The 20,492-nt window shown below is 47.0% G+C and overlaps 1 non-coding gene and 5 pseudogenes across 1 annotated transcript; all 6 read left to right on the plus strand.

Annotated features, from left to right (window-relative positions):
• Positions 1 to 3,858: 3,858 nt before the first annotated feature.
• On the plus strand, positions 3,859 to 3,976 carry LOC144778857 (5S ribosomal RNA). The gene has a single exon (XR_013600642.1). It is a non-coding gene; the product is annotated as a 5S ribosomal RNA (ribosomal RNA).
• A 327-nt stretch (positions 3,977 to 4,303) lies between these two features.
• LOC144781050 (5S ribosomal RNA) lies at positions 4,304 to 4,421 on the plus strand (annotated as a pseudogene).
• Positions 4,422 to 4,537: 116 nt separating this feature from the next.
• On the plus strand, positions 4,538 to 4,646 carry LOC144777345 (5S ribosomal RNA; annotated as a pseudogene).
• A 338-nt stretch (positions 4,647 to 4,984) lies between these two features.
• LOC144780840 (5S ribosomal RNA) lies at positions 4,985 to 5,103 on the plus strand (annotated as a pseudogene).
• Positions 5,104 to 5,221: 118 nt separating this feature from the next.
• On the plus strand, positions 5,222 to 5,330 carry LOC144777433 (5S ribosomal RNA; annotated as a pseudogene).
• Positions 5,331 to 5,442: 112 nt separating this feature from the next.
• LOC144779662 (5S ribosomal RNA) lies at positions 5,443 to 5,561 on the plus strand (annotated as a pseudogene).
• The last annotated feature ends 14,931 nt before the right edge of the window (positions 5,562 to 20,492 follow it).

The raw sequence follows: 20,492 nt of genomic DNA on the forward strand, positions 1-20,492 counted from the left end.
TCTCTTAATTTGGTTTTGTCCCTGGAGCTACCATAACTGTTTATTGCCTTTCATGGGAGGTTTTCTTGTGGTGAACTACATGTCTCATCATGCCTGAGGGACTGCACGATGAACGTGGCAACGTTTACGTCAGCTGCCACTCCCTTTCTTCCGTGCTCACTATTCCCTAGATGTTCCCGTGTGAGGACCTCTTGCTTCCTGCTCCGGCTTCGTTTTCTGAGCGAAGCATTGTCGGTGCTTCAGGTGAGCCTAGTGGTCTTTTGAGAATTTCCAGTGAGGAGCTCTTTCAATTTGAGCTCTTGGCTCTCCTCGGCGATTCCTTGTTCACGACAGGTCCCCACTGCATGTCTCGGGCACACGCCGGCTCCCGCAGTGATTCCCTCGGCATGAAAGCGGCATCTTCCCTCGACATGAAAGTGGCATGAATGCGAACTTTCAGAGTAGGTCGTACTCTGCCTGGTAAGAGTGTTTTATAATTCTTACGAAGTTGTGTTGAGACAAAACAACTCCGTAATCTTGATTTCCAGCGCATTGGCATAATTCAGTTGATCGCGAGCACAAGTTTAGAGAAAAGGTACCATTAGGAGAACTATTCACAAAAGACTTCATTTTTACTTAAGGAAACAATCCTAATTTTAACTGTGAAAGTACTAATAGTTTGTATGCATATTTACTGAGCCATTTTTGAGAGCTGACGATTCATTAGCATACAGAATTATTATGAGTGCTGATAACTCATGTGCATATTTATAGAGTCATTATGAATGTTGATAACTCGTATGCATATTTACAGAGATATTGTGATACTGAACAAAAGTGAAACTCTTTAGGCTCTTATTGACAGAACTCTCTCTCGAGACACATTATTAGTATTCTGTTTATGTCAAAGTATTGTAAATAACTTTTCCTTTTCAGATCTCATTCCCAGCTGTTTCCATCCTAATTCCCTTTCCCACGCTCGATCACTTTAATACTCTGTTATATCAAATCAGAGTTGAAGGTATTGAGAGGTGGGTTCATTGTATCTTCACGTCCAAATCCTGAGGAAGGAACTGTGCCCTGACACTTAAGCTCTGACATGGTGGTTGTGGTTTTATGCCTCTGGGCACTTTAGCACTGCGGCCCAGTGAAAAGTTTGTGCGCTCTCTGAGTGCATGTGGTGAGATTGGCCTGCCCTCCCATAGGAATGCATGGGGGCTAAGTGTGTCCATGGTAATTCCTGGTACGAGAGGCAGGCAGGGTCGAGTTTAGTATGTATGAACTTGTGAGAATAAATGCTGCGCAATGGTGTGCACAGATTTATGGTGACTGGTGGAGAAATACCACTTTTAGCATTTCTGTGTGCTATGTGTATGCCTGCCTAATGTGAATTACATGTTTGGCTTGTGAGTGACAGGAGCTGAGAGGTATGGGTGGCTCCAGGAGGGACCGAGTGTGTCAGCTAGGCTGAATGAGACACCTGGGCTGAGAGTAGTGGGAGAAGAAATCCCCTGACTCTGTATAGGACTGTGCCCAGGCTGTACAATGCTGGCTCCGCCCCCTGTGGTGTTTATGATCACTGAGCCTCCACATTACAAAGGGGAGAGGGGCTGGCCAAAACAAAGTGCTCCAAATTCCCTCTAAACGAGTCCTGACTGGTATCACCAAGCCCTGTGCTGTGACACAAAGGAGAAAAGGTGTATAAAAGTATGGGCTTTGACCCCATGAAAATGTTCACTTCTTGTTCCTGTACTCGTAGGGGCTTGCTGCTCCTGGGGCCCAGGAGGAACCACCGTGGGGGCTTGCCTCCCTGCTGGAGGGTCCTGTGTGCTGGCCTCCCTGGGCCCCGCCTAGCCCCTGACACCTTAAGGACCTGGAAGACCTTTTTCTTCCCCAAGAAGAGCGCGTGGGCTCAGCAGCGCTGAGCTGCAGAATTTGTTTCTAGAGGAAATACCCAGAGTAGGGATTGCCCCGTCCTGCCTTTAGCAGGAGCCCACCCTGCGTTTCTGCTGATGATTTTACTTTTAGGCGGACGAGTGCCCACCTCGCTCTATGTTCTAAGTTAGGAGGGAGCCTACCTCTCATTGTCCCCTAAGGCCTTTATTTCAAATCGGGAGCCCACCCCGTGTCCAACGCCACGGCCGGAGGCCGGAAAGGAAGTCAGGCAGCACGATGCCTAGAGTGGGGCGGGACTTCAGCCTCACAAAAGGAAGTCACTCCCACTGGAGACGCGAGTGTAGAGCGAGGCTCCTGTGAGGAAGGGAAGCCCTGCGCTGGTCCTGGCTGTGCCAAAGTCCCGGGTCCCAGGAGGGGGCCTGGGTGAAGGAGAGAGAGAATCCAGGCGGGAGCCCACCCTATGCTGGACCAGAGCCTGGGTGAAAGAAGAAAAAGCAGCAGAGGCTGCCGGTGGCAGCGCGGGGCTCCCAGGGATGAAGGGAAGCCCTGCACCGTGAGAGAAGTCATGTTGGTCCTCAGCAGAGAGAGGAGAGCCTTGCCTTTGCCCCAGGCGGTGAGTGTGGCTCCTTGGTGATTCTGGGAGATAGTGCCGGTGTGAGGCACAGAGTCAGAGTGGCCCCGTATGGCAGCGGGCCGATCCCACACCTGAGGAGCAGTTTCTTTTTTGGGCAGTTTCTTGTGAAAGCAAAAGAGCCCCAGAGGGCCCCGTGTCTTTGGGGGCATATCGAGGTGCATTTTCGGCACCTGGGCGGTCCTGCCAGAGAGCGGGCCACACCAATGATGGGGGCAGGTGTTTGATGCTACATGGGGCTCCAGGGAGCACAGAGGTGAAGGGCTGTAACAAATTGGGCACAATTGCGTGAGATGTCCCTGAGTGGGACCAGAGGCACAGAGGTGCCAGTGAGTTTCCAAGCTGCCCAGCAAGTAGTGGGTAACTGCTATGTTTAGATTTGCACAGTTACACCCGTGGATTTCGCTGCATAGGCAGCAGCCCTGATATTCTGGACACAGGGCATTTGAGCCCCTCCAAGAAGGGCAGTTGGCCAGGGGGACTGTGAGGTTAATAGGGCACCAGGCTGTGATTTATGTTGTGCTAGGAAATGTAATTCATGTAGTATGGGTTACTCACCCTGTTGTTTGCATATTATGGTTTATGCTAGAGAGATTATGTTCCACTGAGATTATTTCCTAATGTGAGTTCCACTTAGGAGGTTAGGGTCTAATGCGTTTAGACTTATGAGATGATTGCATACTGTGTTTATGCTGGTGAGGTTGACACAGAATGTAATTTGCGCCTAATGTAATACTGTGCATATTGTGGTTTATGTTACAGGCTGATGCTGAGCATAGTAGTTATCAGTGATTACTGGTTCTACGTTTATAATACGTCTTATTTTTACTAAGTTCGCATTGTGATGGTTCTGACAGTGGTTCAGTGGGCCCTGTCAGGTGTAAATAATCCCTTGTAGAAATTACCTAGTGCCAGGTGGCACAATATAAATAATGTGATTACTATTCTAATGTGTTATGAGAATACGAAGGCTATTTTTGATATAACCTTGTGTGGAGTTCCTTTTGTAGTGTGCCTGGGATGTTGTTGCTGTGTGCATGCGCAAATGCTTTACACATGGCCTCCGTGATAAGCCTGACTGCTCATGCCAAGCTACCAAGGGGGTGAGTAGGGGTTATCTTTGGCCTGTGACTCCCTTGTCCTGACTAGAGTGGTGGACTCTGCCTGGCTTTGGCGCAAGCCATAGTCAACCAGAGATCCCATTTCTAACAACAGGTCATATAGGCTTTTTGTTTTAATTTTTGTTTTGCTTTATGTGAGTCAAGCGAGCAAGGTGAGTCTCGCTTGCTGTGTGTGGCCAGCACTGAAGTCAAATGAAATAAGCTAAGAGCCCAAAAGTCAGTGTTCTTTGAGCCTACGCCATACCATCCTGAATGCACCTGATCTCGTTTGATCTCAGAAGTTATGCAGGGTCGGGCCTGGTTAGTACTGGGATGGGAGACCGCCTAGGAATACCAGGTGCTGTAGGCTTTTTTGTTTTCGCTTTAGGTGAGTCAGAGTGGCCTGTCTGGCTTACTGTGTGTGGCCAGTACTGAAGTCGAATGAATAAAGCTAAGAGCACCAAAGACAGTGGTCTTAGAGCCTACGGCCAGACCACCCTGAAGGCATCTGCTCTCCGAATTTAAGCAGGGTCGAGCCTGGTTAGCACCTGGATGGGAGACATCCTGAGAATACCAGGGGCTGTAGGCTTTTTTTAATGCTTTAGGTGAATCAGTGTGGCTTGTCTGGTTTGCTGTGTGTGGCCAGTACTGAAGTCAAATGAATATAGCTAAGAGCCCCAAAGTCAGTGTTCTTAGAGCCTATGGCCATACCAGCCTGAAAGCACCTGATCTCGTCTGATCTCAGAAGTTATGCAGGGTCGGGCCTGGTTAGTACCGGGATGGGAGACCGCTTGTTAATACCAGGTGTCTATGCTATTTTTTTGTTAGTTTCGCTTTAGGTGTGTCAGGGTGGCTTGTCTGGCTTGCTGTGTGTGGCCAGTACTGAAGTTGAATGAACAAAGCTAAGAGCCCCAAAGTCAGTGTTCTTAGAGGCTAAGGCCATACCACCCTGAAAGCATCTGATCTCAAAAGTTAAGCAGGGTCGGGCCTGGTTAGTACCTGATTGTGAAACCGGCTGGGAATACCAGGTGCTGTAGGCTTTTTTTTTTTCATTCGCTTTAGATGAGTCAGAGTGGATTGTCTGGTTTGCTGTGTGTTGCCGGTACTGAAGTTGAATGAATAAAGCTAAGAGCCCCAAAGTCAGTGTTCTTTGAGCCTTCTGCCATACCACCCTGAAAGCGTCTAATCTCAGAAGTTAAGTGGGTCAGGCCTGGTTAGTACCTGGATGGGAGACTGCGTGGAAAGACCAGGTGCTGTAGGTTTTTTTCTTTTTTTTTTTTCTTTAGGTGAGTCAGGGTGGCTTGTCTCGCTTGCTTTGTGTGCCAAGCACTGAAGTCAAAAGAATAAAGCTAAGAGCCCCAAAGTTAGTGCTCTTTGAGCCTAAGGCCATATGACCCTGAAAGCACCTGATCTCTTCTGATCTCAGAAGTTAAGCAGGGTCAGGCCTGGTCAATACCTAGATGGGAGACCACCTGGGAATACAGGCTGCTGTAGACTTTTTTGTATTTTTTGTTTCGCTTTTGGTGAGTTAGGGTGGCTCCTCTCCCATGCTGTGTGTGACCAGCACTAAAGTCGAATTAATAAAGCTAAGAGCCCCAAAGTCAGTGTTCTTTGAGCCTATTGCCATACCACCCTGAAATCGTCTGATCTCAGAAGTTAAGCTGGGTCGGGCCTGGTTAGTACCTGGATGGGAGACCTCCTTGGAATACCAGCTCCTGTAGGCTTTTTTTTTGTTTCGCTTTTGGTGAGTCAGGGTGGCTTGTCTCGCTTGCTGTGTGTGGCCAGCACTGAAGTCGAATGAATAAAGCTAAGAGCCCCAAAGTCAGTGTTCTTTGAGCCTACGGTCATACCACCCTGAAAGCACCTGATCTCGACTGATCTCAGAAGTTAAGCAGTGTTGTGCCTGGTTAGAACCTCGATGGTAGACCGCCTAGGAATACCAGGTGCTGTAGGCTTTTTAAATTTTTATATTTCGCTTTAGGTGATTCAGGGTGGGTGGCTTGTCTCGCATGCTGTGTGTGGCCAGCACTGAAGTCGAATGAATAAAGCTAAGAGCCCTAAAGTCAGTGTTCTTAAAGCCCACGCCCATATCACCCTGAAAGCACCTGATCTCAGAAGATAACCAAGGTCGGCAGTGGTTAGTACCTGGATGGGAAACTGCCTGGGAATACCAGGTTCTGTAGGCATTTTTGTTGTTGTTTGTTTCGCTTTAGGTGAGTCAGTGTAGTTTGTCTCACATGCTGTGTGTGGCCAGCTCTGAAGTCAAATGAATAAAGCTAACAGCCCCAATGTCAGTGCTCATTGAGCCTACGGCCATACCACCCTGAAATCATCTGATCTCAGAAGTTAAGCTGGGTTGGGCCTAGTTAGTACCTGGATCCGAGACGTCCTTGGAATACCAGCTCCTGTAGGCTTTTTTTTTTGTTTCGCTTTAGGTGAGTCAGGGTGGCTTGTCTCGCTTGCTTGGTGTGGCTAGCACTGAATTCGAATGAATAAAGCTAAGTGCCCCAAAGTCAGTGTTCATAGAGGCTATGACCATACCACCCTGAAAGCACCTGTTCTTGTCTGGTCTCAGAAAATAAGCAGGGTAAGCCTGGTTAGTTCCAGGATGGGAGACCGCCTAAGAATACCAGGTCCTGTAGGTTTTTTTTTGTGTCACTTTGTAAGTCAGGGTAGCTTGTCTCGCTTGCTTTGTGTGGCCAGCACTGATGTCAAATGAATAATGCTTAGAGCCCCAAAGTCCGTGTTCGTTGAGCCTACAGCCATACCACCCTGAAAGCACATGATCCCATCTGATCTCAGAAGATAAGCAGGGTCGGCCCTGGTTAATACCACCCTGAAAGAACCTGTTCTTGTCTGGTCTCAGAAAATAAGCAGGGTCGGCCTGGTTAGTTCCAGTATGGGAGACCCCCTGGGAATTTCAGTTGCTGTAGGCTTTTTTTGCTTGTTTCGCTTTAGTTGAGTCAGGGTGGCTTGTCTCTCTTGCTGGGTGTGTGGCCAGTACTGAAGTCGAATGAGTAAAGATAAGAGCCCCAAAGTCAGCTTTCTTATAGCCTAAAGACGTATCACCCTGAAAGCACCTGATCTCGTCTGATCTCAGAAGTGAAGGATTCAAAATTATTCTAGCGGGCTATACTTACCAATAGCCCATATGCGTTTACTCTGTAATAATAAGTCAGTCAGCAATGGAGAAAGTTCAATTGTTTATTCATCAAATACAAGCCCTGGCAGGGGAGCCTCAGTCTACACGACCCTCGGAGGTGCACCGAGGAGACTGACTACACGTTCAAAATACAAAGCATATATACGTTTCATGCGTTCAAGATGACACCTTACATGGAAAGATACAACTTGTCAGTAAGCCAAGAGGAATACCCATATAAGGCACAATTGATTGCTAGTAGCCTAGGCCTAAGCTATTCCGGGGGCAGGTCAGTAAGGTGCCTCCCTGTCTATCTGTAGCCCGGGGAGTACAGAAACAGGTTTTGCTAGAATATGCGCATCCCACCAGAAGGGCAGATGTGACCTTGGGTTTCCTTGAGCTACTGGCTAACAACTACAGTAGGCAGCTTGGCTGCCGTCGTGGTTTTCGAGCAGAAAGCGTAATCACGTGATTTCAGGGAAACAGTACGTGTATACAAAGAAACGAAACAAAATGGCTCCGGCTATACCAATAGGAGCGAACAAGTCAAAAGTGAATCATAGGTTAATATGTGATCGTAGTGAACTATAACTACATGATGATATAATTACAAGGTTATATTGAATATATTAGGCCAACAATGCGAGTTATCTAATTTTTATCCCAACAGACGGCCCTTTTGGCCTACTATAGCCAATATAAACAGATTCATTCTACAAAAACCCCTTCATCGATCTGCATGAGGTCTGACACTTCCTTTTGGATCATCTGCTTCTCAACCTTGACTTGACGAGAGAAGTTCAAAGCAGATGTTATCCTAGTTGCTCAAAACGAGCAGCAGGCCGGGCCACATTGGAGACACAGGCAACACGTAAATATTACTCCAAAAGGTCCAGCCAGCACCATGAATATCTTCCAACCCCAGGTAGCTAAAAGGCCCCGGAACCAACTGCTAAGGGACCAGGTGCTGTTATCCACATGTGCTTCACTGGCTAATAGTTGAAGTCTCTGTATAGCAAGATGTATGGTAGGGGCTGAATCAGGAATAAACACACAACAAGAGCTGCCGATCACACGACAGGCTCCGCCCCTATCTGCGAGGATGACGTCAAGAACCATCCGGTTCTGGAGCGAAACAAGCCTCGTCGCTGCAAGCTCCACAGTAATATTAGTTAAGATCCCAGTAGTAGTCTGGACCACGGTCTCAACTATTCGGGACAAGCGTCTAATACTGCGACTATTGAATATAGGTCCCCAAAAGGAGGTAAGACCCTTCGCAAAAGATTCGAATTGCTGCAGGGAGGTATCTGTTTGATCAGTACTGTCGGTGTCATAGCTCCTAATATTTCGGCTAACCACTACCCCTTTCTGAACTAACTGATGAGTTCTATGATAGTCGGGCGGAGCAATATACACAGGAGGGTAGAGGAACGAGAGATAACAACTTCCTGCCCATCCCCGTGGGAGCCATTTATATGCATTCTCACCACAGACGAAATAGACATCTGGTGGAGTAATCATAGGTGGGGTACTATATACCTGTAAAGTGTAGGTGTAATTGCATCTGCTCTTTCCTACCTTAACATGACCTCTTCCCTGAATGCAGAAGGGAGAGGTAGTATTGATGATGGGGATCGGCAAGGCTTTGTCATTCGTAACATTTCTTTCTTTAAAATGCTGGAAGTACATAGTGTCATTAAAAAGTTCAAAATCCTGCATTTCCTCCATTAACCATGTAACATTCTTATAATCTGTATATACATTCATGCAAGCATTGGGGTCCAAAGAGCCCTCTCCCCGTTTCCTGCTGCATCAAATCCCTGATGTTGTTCTATATACTTCAGAATGGCTTCATAATCTTTCTCAGTATATATTTTTGGTTCGGCTACATAATGTGAATACATCAAAGACAGCAGTTGGAACCAAGCTTCGCAGCTAGCTAGATAAGACATTGGTAAGGAGATGAAAAGTTTGTGCTGGTGCATCACTGAGGGAAGTAACCCACATACCCAACAATTTGTTTTGTTTGTGGTGCTGTGAGTCTGGTGCAACATTTCAATAAAGGCGTTCTTCATATAAGTTTCTCTGTGTCTAGCCTTGTGAGGGGGCAAAGAATAGAAGAAATGCTCTTCCGGGGCAACGGTAGTTCCTAATAGCTTCTGTACAGGATGCTGAAACTCTAAATATACAAACACACACATCATAATTACTGCAATGATAATAATAAAAGCAACGAATGCCACCTTCACTCTGGTGGACCATCCAGAAAACAAATGCATCATATCCACATATCGCCGAGGGGCTAGTGGCCTTTCATCCTCCATTGCGAATCGAGCAAAAGGAAACATGGTCTCTATAAGTCCAGATCTAACTCGGTCCCTCTCTATAAGTCCAAAACTATCTTTGTATCCACAAAGCACGCACGCCACCAGAGGGGTACTTCCTCCCTGTGTCCGTTTAGAGCCTCACAGGTAGACTCTTGTCATTCATCAAAGGGAAAAGACGGCAAACAACTTCCTTTATCCTGTTGAACAACCGCAGCCCTCAACTCAGTCTTTCTTTCTGAACAGAGCTACTTAACACAGTGTTCCAAGCTCTCAACGGGTTCAGTCCAGTGTCTCGCTCAGTACCCCAGTGTATCTATCCGATGTTTCTCAAATTAAGTCTTTCCCTAATTTCTTCCACGAGAGACTGGGGTACCGTGCTGTTTTCGGGGCCGCAGGTCGTAGTTACAGCCTGTAGTTACAGGCACCTCCTGGTCAGAAAACAACTCGGTTGCAAGGGCATCTGATACATTCGAACTGGAAGATGCACCAGAAACAACGGCCACCGCTGATTGAGCCGCTGCCCTGTCACCTGAGGGCAACACTTCACTTGGCTGTCCCTCTTCTCGGGCTTCTGAAAAAGGTACAAGGCTCTGAAGCGACTCTCCTTCTTGGCTTGCAATTCCTTCGCGGTTTTGTAAATCAAAGGGCAAAGGGAGCGGGAGGCGCTTCAGGTGGACGGCATGGATCCAGTGTTTGCGTCCATGCACCTTCACAGCCGACCTCGTAGCGAGTATGATCTGGTAGGGGTCAGACCACTTCGGTTCCAAACTTGACTTCCGTTGAAAGTTCCTCACCAGAACCCACTGGCCTGGTTCCAACCGATGTCCTGGACCATCTGGTAGTGGCCGCAATGTCTCGGATACCTGTTGATGAATAGAACGCAGATCTTTAGTCAAGGCATACAAGTAGTTTGTCATCAAAGGATAATCAATATCTCTAAAGGACCTGGGCCTAGGGACTCCCCAAACATTGGCAGGACGGCCAAAGATTACCTCATAGGGTGATAACCCCGTTCTTGTGTGTGGTGTTGTTCTCAGAGACAATAATGCTAAAGGAAGGGCATCAGGCCATCTCAATCCGGTACTAGCACAAATTGTGGCCATCTTTAGTTTCAATATACCATTCTATTTTTCGACTAGACCAGCTGACTGGGGGTGCCTGGCTGCATGGAATTTTTGTCTAATCTGTAAACCATCACAAACACTCTGTACCAACGAGGAATTGAAATGTGTCCCGTTATCAGACCAGATAATCCGGGGCAAACAATATCGGGGGAAATATTCTTTAACCAAAGCTTTAGCAGTTGCAACTGCAGTGGCCTCTTTGGTGGAGTAGGCTTCAACCCATTTACTGAAAGCACAAACCACCACCAGTACATATTTCAAATTGTTCACTCTCTCCATCTGTATGTAATCAATTTGTAAAACTTCAAATGGCAGAGATGGCGGTGCAAAATTTCCACTCAGGACAGATTCTCTACCTCCTGAGTTGTAACGCAAACACACAGGGCAATACTTAACCACATGTACTGCAGTTTTAGGAATATCTGGGTTATTCCAGACTGGGTCCAATACTGCACAAATACCTTTCGCTCCTATGTGTGCTGGACCATGAGCCATGGTCACTACAGCATATACCAATGCATTAGGAAGTAACCAACGCGGTTTCTCAGTTCGATCTTTCCAACATTCATTCTTTTCCAGTTGTCCCACTTCTTTCTGCAACTCTTTCACGCTTTCAATGGTATTGTCAAACACAGATGTTTCCGCCACCCACCGGGCTGAAGCACTGGGGAACATGGGAGTCATGCTGGTTTGCGTTGTTTCCTTAGCTACCGAGTCAGCATAAGCATTTCCCTTTCCCGTAGAATCAATGATTTTCTGATGAGCACTGCATTTAATGATGGCGACTTTTTCTGGTAGTGTTAAGGCAAATAACAAACTATCAATGAAAGGGCTGTGTTGAATTTTCTGGCCATGCGTGGCAAAGAAACCCCTTTCCCTCCACAGCCTCCCAAAACTATGGGCAATGCCGAAGGCGTACTGGATGTCTGTGTAAATATTTACTCTCAAGCCTTTACTGATCTCACAGGCTCGTAACAAAGCTATTAGTTCAGCTGCCTGTGCTGAGTGAGGTGAAATCCTAGCAGTTTCCACCACCGTTTTTAGGGTCGTAATGGCATACGCAGCTGTAGCAGTACCATCTGGTAATTTAAAACAAGAACCATCCACATACAATTCTCCTTGGGGCTCGAGTAAAGGGGTGTCAGTAAGATCTACACGCCCTTTTGTTTCTTCTTCAGTTCTAAATATACAATTGTGAATATCATCCTTTGTATCATTGGAAGGGAGAGGCAATAATGTTGCTGGATTTAATGTAGCACATCTTCTAATTGTAATGTGGAGTGCAAACAATGTCAGTTCATATCCTGTTAAACAAGCACTCGTAAGGTGCTGGGTCTTAGTTCTATTCAACAGAATATCCACAGCATGCAGTACCATGACTGAGCTCTGTATTCAAAACTATACCTTCTGATTGCCGAATGGCCACCGCTATCGCTGCAGTAGCCCTCAGGCAACTGGGAAGGGCTTGTGCGACCATGTCTAGTACTGATGAAAAGAAAGCACAGAGTCTCTGTTTCCCGCCAAAATCTTGTGTTAATACCGAAAGGGAACAACCGTCCAACTCGTGCACATAGAGTGAAAAAGGCTTCCGGTAATCCGGGGTACCCAGGACAGGTGCAGAACACAAAGCAGATTTCAAAGAGTCAAAGGCTTCTTGACATTCATCCGTCCAGGGTAGGGGTTCATGCACATCTTTGGTAGTCAAATAACACAAGGGTTTAGAAAGAAGTGAATAGTTAGGAATCCATTGGCGACAGTAAGAGGTTATGCCAAGAAAAGCACGGACATGACGTTGAGTACGGGGTACAGACATATTAGTAATTACAGATATTCGTTCTGGTGTTAGTCGTCTCCCCGCTTTCGACAGTAAGTGGCCAAGGTAGGTCACTTCCTGTCAACAATATTGAAATTTAGAGAGGGAGACTTTATTTCCTTTATCAGCCAAATGATGTAACAATTTCACAGTTGCTTCTTTGCAGCCTTCCTCTGTATCGGAGGCCACCAAAATATCGTCCACATACTGGATAATTGCATTACCCGCAGGCAATATTAATTCATCCAGTACTGCCTTCAGAGCTTGGCTATATATGCTGGGACTTTCTGTATAGCCTTGGGGTGCACGCGTAAATCTAAAGCTTTGGCCTCCTAATGAGAATCCGAATATATGTCTGCTATCAGGGTGAATTGGAATACTAAAGAAAGCGTTCTTTAAATCTATTACAGAAAAATATTGGGCCGTAGGGGGAATCATTGTAAGAATCGTTGTAATATCCGGCACCACTGGGTATTAAGGGACTACTATCTTATTGACCGCTCGAAGGTCGATCACAAAACGATAGGCAGTCTTATAATCAGGGGCACCATCAATTGGTGTCTTTCTCAGAATCGGCAAAATTGGACTATTACAAACATTAGCAGCTGTTTCTTCCACCACCCCCCTGTCAATGAGGTCACAAATGATATGCAACAAGGCCTGTTCACCTTCTGGTGAAATCTTATACTGGGGAATGCGTGGCCTCTGTGCATTTGGTTTCAATGTTATTGACACAGGGGCTATTCTTAACAGACCAACATCAGTGTCCCCTGTCGCCCACAGTGCCCGGGGAATGGTAGAGAATTCAAGGGGCAAGGTCTCATTTTTAGCAAAGTATTAGGTCTCTTTCACAGGATGTTTCTGCATTGTTAGGAAAACACCATTGGGGGAACAATAAATACGTGCATGTAATTTCTTCAAAATGTCTAACCCTAAGAGGTTTTCACCACAATTAGAAGTTAGAAGAAAGGGTGTGTACATGGAGATAGGACCTATCATAAAAGGCAGAGGTTTTGAGACGGGGCTCACTACCGGTATTCCAGAGAATCCTACTGATACATTATTTTGGCCAGACAGAGCTGCCCCTGGGACCAGTGTGTGGGCGACTGAACTACTCATCGCCCCAGTATCCACTAAAAACTTCCCTGATGTACCCAACAGTTCTCCTTTCACATAAGGTCCCTTTTGGTCAACTGGTACTGTAATATGGCCCCCGCTCTGTCCATGGCTGTCTCATGCATATTCCCGCTCTTCATGCCGGTCATCCTGATAAGTCTCATTGTAGTATTGTCTGTTCTGAGGGTCATCAAAATAATTTTTATGAGAACCTTCATGTCGTGACTCCTCCCTTCTCATACTATTGCGATCTATGTTCCCTCGACCTCTACCTTGCCCCCTACTAGGTCCGTTTCTTGCAGACAACAGAGGGCAATCCGCCCTCCAATGTCCTTCCTCTTTACAATAAGAACATTGGTTTATCCCAATATTCGGAGGGCCTCCTCTACCTCTTCCTGCCATCTGGCCTCTTTGAAATGAGCCTCGCACTCCCCGTCCTGAATTTTGCCCTCTACTGACTTGCTGCAATAGCACTCTTGTTTTTAGATCTTTAGTCTTTTTCTCTGATTTTTCCTTACTCTCATTTTCACGATGCTCATAATATTGGGCCATACTAAGAATAACGGATGGTGCAGCCGTAGTCCACGTACTTTCAGCTGATTGAAGACGGGTCATAATCTCCGGGAGCAAGTTTGTAACAAATCTATTTACAAACAATCAAATTCCTCCCTCTGTAGAGAGATCCTGACCACTAAAATCTATGAAAACTTTCTCAAACCTAGTAAAGAAATCCGACACACTTTCATCCTTTTTCTGTTTACATGCTGTCAATTTATCCCTGTCTACTTTTCTAGGAGGGCGAAGAGTCTTCATGTACGTAACAATTTTATCTGGTACTGCTAATATTTCATCTCTGGGTTTTTCACCTGGCTTTCGTTCCTTATCCCAATTTTTTTGTTGATCCCACGTTCCTCCTAATTCGGGGACATGGTCCATATCATGTATTTGTCTCCAAATATCCACTGGAATCAGGAGACCAAAGAACAGCTCGATATCAGCTATGGTCATAATGGCGGAATTAGCGGCTTCGGCCAATTCTTTATAGTAGGCTGTAGGATTTTTACGAGGGTCGGGGAGCTGGGCTTTTAGCGTAAGGACCTCACTTCGTTTCCAAGGGGTATAAACCCATTGTTCCTGAAGTCTAGCGTCCACTCGTGCTCTGGTGACATTGCCCCGTTATCCTTTATTTCAGGTAGTTCCGGGAAGAAAAGAGGATGCACCTCTCTCATGGGGTGCGGCACTCTTTCGGTGCATCCGTTCCCGATAATGCAAAAGCGTCGTCACATTCTGATACACTTCTTCAATTTGGAGATGGAATTTATGAGCATGATCCCTGATGTCACACAGTATTTGAGGAGGCAATCCTTCCTCGAAACACTGTTCCCATAGTGAAATCAATCGGATCGCCATGCTCTCTAGAGCCAGTTGCTGTGCAGCGGGTTCAAAATCCTTCATAGTACTCCAAATATCCTCCTAGGTATAAATAGGATTCCGCATCCACTGGGATGCCTGAATTATAATAGCTCTCCTTTCCTCCTGTCCCAACAACAACCGTGTGAAAGCTCGCTGATCACTCAAGTCAGACAACGGTTGTTTGGGCGTGGCACCCGGACTAATTGCATTTCGGAGATCTAAAGTAGTCTGAGTCGGAGGGGAGAGAAACACAGGGTGCAAGGGAGAAGGGACAGCCGCTTCCGGCTGAAGGGATATTAAGGGTGAGGTAGTTGGTCGAAGAGAAGGAGGGGAAACCGGAACATCAGGTCCCGATCTACCAACGGGGGCCGTGGCGACCACCCTTGTCTGTGGTTTGGCGGCCAAAACAGCTCCCGTCTGGTCAACTCGTACCATAGGCACGGCTCGATACAAGCAATGCGGGGCATAAGGAGGAGGTGGTCGGGCTTCCAGCAAGTCTTCTAATTCATCTCCTGTTTCTGGTCTAGCCACATAGCTTTTATCGGTCTCCAACCGAAACTGCCTATCCATCCGTTCAATATTTTTTTCCACATTTTCTTTATCATACACTACTGCTTTCTGAGTGACTGTCTGACCCGATTTCATCTTCCCCACCTTCTCTTCTCAAATTCGTTGTCTTTTTGCTTCCTTCAACCATAAGTTCAAGGAGTCAAACATTGACTGACGACTTTTCTTCATAAATAGTTTATTCTGTATATAATTGATCTTTTTCTCATCAAAAGACCCCGTAAGAGGCCATTGTAAATCCGAATTATCTTTTGTATATTTGTTCCAAAGAGTATTGAATAAAATCGGCTGTAAACCATGTTTGACATACATATCAAAACTAGGGCTGCCCTCGCGAGGGGCCAGCTGTCTTTCTTCAAGCCGTGTACCTCTCCTACAACAGCACCCGAAACATATTTTGCTAAAACAAGGCATTATGATGATACTTACACGTTGTTTAGTCACAAAATCTCAAAACACACACATACTTGGATGCGTCCCTGGCATCATTCACTCATATACTTCTTCATTCGATGGTCACAGTAAAGTGCTGTAAAACGGTGCAAGGCAAACACCTCTCAAAACCTATTCTATGCAAATGACGTCTTCAAATACGAACAGAGCCCGTTGACTCCTGTTCGGGGAATCGATTCAAAAGAATTCCAGACCAACAGAAATCTCACCAAAGGGAACAGTCGCCACACTGTCCTGAGAGCATCTGATAGGCGAACCACAAACTCTCTCACAGGCCATCCCATGGTCCTGTTCTGGTTGGGCCGGGCATCTAGACACGTCTCCAGAACCCTAGCTTACCCAGTTGCTCCCAGGGCTTTCCCGGAGAGAATTCGGACGAGCGAGCAACGCCGTACTCTGCTAAGGCATCATATGTAATCTCAATTATTCACCAAACAAGTCCGTGGGGTCTCTACCCGCGCAGCCCCTTCGCCGCAACGGTAGATCCCCAGATTACCTCGTGGTCCGGCTTCCCCGGCCTCCTTCAAACAAAAACAGTTAACCGTTATTCAAAAAGAAACACTTCCTCTGAGTGATCCTCATCCAATCACAAATATCACTCACCTGGTGCACTCAGGTCGATTGCGGATTCTCCAGTGCCGACACCTAGACAGACCGACACAGTCTGTTCTTCTCTCGGGTTAAGCCCGTAGGACTCCGGCGTAGGGTCTTCAGTAGCTGGGAGGGATACTGGGCTCGAGAGTGGAATGGCTTGCTTTCATATCACAAACGGGTGTCTCGAATCAGGATCCTCTTTCTGTCCATCCACTCGACCAGAACTCCTCCTTGTCCCGTCACCCCTGTTTACAGGAGGGGACGACCCTATCGCGGAGTCCCGGCGGAGTCGCCAACTGAAGAATTCAAAATTATTCTAGCGGGCTATACTTACCAATAGCCCATATGCGTTTACTCTGTAATAATAAGTCAGTCGGCAATGGAGAAAGTTCAATCATTTATTCATCAAATACAAGCCCTGGCAGGGGAGCCTCAGTCTACACGACCCTCGGAGGTGCGCAGAGGAGACTGACTACACGTTCAAAATACAAAGCATATATACTTTTCATGCGTTCAAGATGACACCTTATATGGAAAGATACAACTTGTCAGTAAGCCAAGAGGAATACCCATATAAGGCACAATTGATTGCTAGTAGCCTAGGCCTAAGCTAATCCGGGGGCAGGTCAGTAAGGTGCCTCCCTGTCTATCTGTAGCCCGGGGAGTACAGGAACGGGTTTTGCTAGAATGTGCGCATCCCACCAGAAGGGCAGATGTGACCTTGGGTTTCCTTGAGCTACCGGTTAACAACTACAATAAGCAGCTTGGGTGCCGTCGTGGTTTTCGAGCAGAAAGCGTAATCACGTGATTTCAGGGAAACAGTACGTGTATACAAAGAAACGAAACAAAATGGCTCCGGCTATTTAGGAGCGAACAAGTCAAAAGTGAATCATAGGTTAATATGTGATCGTAGTGAACTATAACTACATGATTATATAATTACAAGGTTATATTGAATATATTAGGCCAACAATGCGAGTTATCAAATTTTGATCCCAACAGAAGTTAACAGTGCTTAATGTAAGAAAACATTTAGTCTATTTTAACACTAAAATAGACTAAATGTCTATTTTAGACTTGCATGTAGAAGCCAATTTATGTAAGTATGTTTGTTTATTCAAGTTTATAGATCTATGTGTTCTATCGCCAAAGTGATCGCTTTTAAGAACTGTGCTGTCCTTTGGGAGCTAACATATGTCAAGTTTTGATACAAGTTTCAAATTCATTAAGTCCCACAGCTTTTTCACTCTTTGGTTCTGAAAGGTGATCTAACACTTCCTTCCTAGCCTTCTGAACCTAAACAGTGAAGCAATGATGAGGGGTTCCTCTGATCACCTCCTAAAGAAGTCAAAAATGCTGTGGTGTTGTTCCCAAATAAGTTTGCGAACCAGCTCCCTTGGCAAACATCGAAACAATGAAGAAGCTGTTACGTTTTGCATGATGGGGAAACATATGAGATGTGCGAAAGGGTACCACAAGATAATGATAAATGAATACTACAACAACAATAAATATTACAAAAGGAAAGCAAGCTCCAGTACTCAACAATGCACATGCACGTTAGCCTTTTCTTGAGTATATCAAGAATGACAAAGTGAAATTACCTTTTTTAGAATCAATCATTCTATTATGCGGCTAGGACATCTTAGTACACAGCCCAGATGCCTACATCAACTTGCCGGAAGGGCAGTTTCACAAAGTTAAGACACAGCGTCTGGGCCTACACCCCGGAGGGCTACCCCGCGTAAGTGAAGAGGCTTCGCCGCCCCACCTGAGTTGCAACCACCGCTTTTATAAGGAAATAGTTAGAAAAAGAACAAGAAAGAAAATAAACCCCTCCCCCCCCTAGCCCTGCACCTTTCTGAAACACCCTCCCACTCCCACCCGCATCAGCTTCTATAAACACCACTTGCCCCTAAGGATCCGCCAACTCTGTCGGACTGCAATCAACGGACCTTCAAGCAACTGGCGTGGCACCTACAGGCTCCAAAGGGATACGTTGTAAGATTTGCAAGTATTTCGGGCATGTCACTTCCGAAGGTCTTTAGACAAGAGCTGCAAGAACGGATCCCAGAGCTTAGCATACTCAGCGCCCTTCCCGTCCATACCCAAAAACAGGCGCTCCATCGCTAGGGTGTGCCAGAATCGTTGGATCCAATCTCGGGGGTCAGGTATTGCCGGAGAGCCCCACTGTGCCAAAAGAACCTGCCTCGCAGCCAACAAAGCCAATGCAATTTGTCTGCCCCTGAGCAAGCGCATAGGGAAAAATTTGGGATGGGGAAGCCCCAGCAACATATGCTCAGGCAGCCGTGGGAGTGTAATCTGAAAAGCAGTATCTAGCTCATCGAGGATTGTGTTCTAGTAACGTTCCAACTTTGGGCAGCGCCATAGCAAGTGGATCAGCGTCCCTGACATCCCACAGCCCCTCCGGCAAAGGCCTGATTTTGCAGTGTCCCATACCTTGACGGTGCAGGGGTATAATACCAATATGTCGCTGTTTTGTAGGCTGATTCAGTCCCTGCAGTGTTAGAAGTCGTGTGGTGTGCCCTATAGAACACATGCTCCCACTCTTTGACTGCCAGGGGACGCCCTAACTCTGTTTCCCAGCGGGCTTGCGCTTTTGTACGCTGCTTCCGTGAGTGGCGCAAAATCATCGCATAAAGCTCCGATCATCTTTTTTGCATACCAGCCAGCGTTCAAAGGTCGTTAACGGCCATGACATGAGAGCTACGTTGGCCGGCTGGGTCACCCAGTGCGCTAATTGCGCGTGATGGCAAGCGTCTCCTTCGGGCAACTGAAAGTATTCCGTACGTAATGTGGTAAACGGGATCAGACCATCCAGATCGAAGAGCGAGCCCACCCTTTTGCAGCCTTCCTCTCACCAGCGATGGAAGACCGGTGATGGGCAGCCCGGCGGAAAGTCAGGGTTATCTATAATGGGCGTCATTGTGGAGGGGAAGGAAGTCCAGCCTTTGCGCAGCGCTAACTGGTCCCAAGCTTTTAGTGTCGGAGAGGTCACTGGGGAAGAATACAGTCCCCATGCTCTAAGCTTGCGCGGCAGCCACAGCTCAGGCCAGATATTACATCCGGCCACCGTCTGGTCCATAAAGTTCCAGTTTTTACTGAACAATGGCCTGTTCCACTCCACGATGTACCTAAGACAGGACACCTGGAAATACGCAGCCAGTAGAGGGAAGCCCAGTCCACCAGCCGCCTTCGGGGAAGTGGTCACTGTAAACGCAAAGCGCGGCCTCTTATTGTTCCATAAGAACTTGTTAAGCAGACCCTGAAGCTTCCGCAACATGCCCAGCAGGTTGCTCAGGGGTAACATTTGAAAAAGATAGAGTATACGGGGAAGCACAGTCATTTTGATTGTGGCCAATCTCCCAAACCAAGCTAATTTAAGGCGGGACCAGTCGGACAGGGCTTTGGTAACATGTTCAGCTAGGAGGGCATAGTTTAAGGATAGAGTTTTAGCCAGGGTCCGGGCTAGTCGTATACCCAAGTACGTGATATCTGATTGTACCCATTGGAAGGCGAAGTCCCTCCGCAGGTCCACTACATCAGTATCCGGAATTGAGATGTTGAGAATTTGCGATTTGGAAAAGTTAACTTTAAACCCCGCCGCGTTTTGGAAGGCAAGGAATACCGCAGACAGACACCGCAAGGAGGAGTGGGGGTTAGTCAGAGCCAAGATGACATTGTCCGCATGCAGACTGACTTTATGGACATCAGCTCCGAAACGGATCCCAGAGATACCGGCATGAGACCGCACGCGCTGGGCAAAGGGCTCCATATAGAGCGCAAAAAGTAACGGGGAGAGGGGACACCCCTGCCGCGTCCCCCTAGGGATGGGAAAGGAGGCAGACCGACACCCGTCCACCCGCACCACCGCTGTGGGAGCAGTATAGAGGTACTGAATCCATCTCAGGAAGTTATCGCCAATACCAAAAACTCTCAACACCTCAAACATATAGCTCCAGTCAACGCGGTTGAATGCTTTCTCCGCGTCGATAGAAAGCAGGAAGGACTGCGTCGTAGATCGGTGTACCAGTTCCATGAGATGAAGCGCCTCTTAGTGTTTTCACCCCCCTGCCTAGTTGGGATAAACCCTGCTTGATCAGGATCAATCACTCCCTCCATCCGAGGGCTGAGCCTCGCAGCCAACACACCAGCGAATAATTTAGCATCAATGTTAAGGAGCGAGATCGGCCTGTAGAGCCGCATTCCGTAGGGTCCTTCCCTGGTTTGAGAATGACCGTTATTGCTGCTTCAGTCATGGAGGGGGTCACCACCCCAGTGTCGAGGAAGGAATTAAAGAGGCGAGTTAAAAGGGG

Source organism: Lissotriton helveticus, chromosome 1_1, assembly GCF_964261635.1.
Source record: "Lissotriton helveticus chromosome 1_1, aLisHel1.1, whole genome shotgun sequence".
NCBI classification, from domain to species: Eukaryota; Metazoa; Chordata; class Amphibia; order Caudata; family Salamandridae; genus Lissotriton; species Lissotriton helveticus.